Source organism: Hyaena hyaena, unplaced genomic scaffold (genome assembly GCF_003009895.1).
Source record: "Hyaena hyaena isolate Hyena2069 unplaced genomic scaffold, ASM300989v1 scaffold_2557, whole genome shotgun sequence".
Taxonomy (NCBI): domain Eukaryota; kingdom Metazoa; phylum Chordata; class Mammalia; order Carnivora; family Hyaenidae; genus Hyaena; species Hyaena hyaena.
The window spans coordinates 20,308-21,274 of NW_024083194.1; positions in this window are offsets into that span (position 1 = coordinate 20,308).

The following is a 967-nucleotide window of genomic DNA, read 5'->3' on the forward strand; positions in this document are numbered from 1 at the left end:
GACAGCATGGGCCTGCTTGTATTCTCTCTCCCTCTCATTCTGCTCTGTCCCTGCTCTCTCTCTCTCTCTCTCTCTCAAAATAAATGAATAAACTGTAAAAAAGTAATTAAAAATTCATATCTATCAATAATCATGGAAGGAAACATGCAAGATGGTGGAGAAATAGGGAGTTCCATACTTCCTGCCTGCTTCTTTAAAACAAAGAAGGGCTGAAGCCAAAGGATTCTGAACCACAAGAGTCTGGGAGGAAAAGAGATGAAGTCCATTAAGACAGCCTCAGAGGTGCATGACTGTGAACTGGGGAAGACAAAAATAGGCCCGGACATGGAGTCAAGGAGGGGAGGGGGCCACCTCTGCGAAGAGACTAAGGGAAGAGAAAGAGGGGCTGGGGAATCGTAGAACTGTCACTGGAGAAGAGAAAAACCTCAGCCCGAGATGGAGAGTGAACCTATCATCCCATCTCTAACTATAGGGCTTTTGGAGACAGATCCCATCTCTAACTGCAGAGCTTACTTTGGGCTGGGTGCCACGGTCCCAGAAATTCCCTCCAGGATAGACGTTACGAAAGGGACACATTCAGCATCAGGAGGAACAGATTCCCTACTCAATCCTCTGTCAGGAAGTGCCCCGCAATCCGGGTCTTGGGGGATTACATTTCGGGCGGTACCATCAATGCACACAGAGTAAGATCTGGAAACGAGGCTGGGGGCAGGACATAGAATATGGCCCACCTTGGCTGCACCGGCCACATAGTGAGGTCGGACCCAAAAGAGTGATTTGCAATGCCTGGTTCGAGAAGAGACTGAGGGGTCAACATTTTTCTCCCCACAACCACCAAGGTGGGGTCTCAGGGAGCAGCCCGCAGGACCTAATGTGGAGGCAAGACCCACCTACACCAAACCACACCCATCTGCACTGGGTAGCTGCTTTTTTTTTAATGTTGAAATCCCCAGTTTTATGTGGCCAA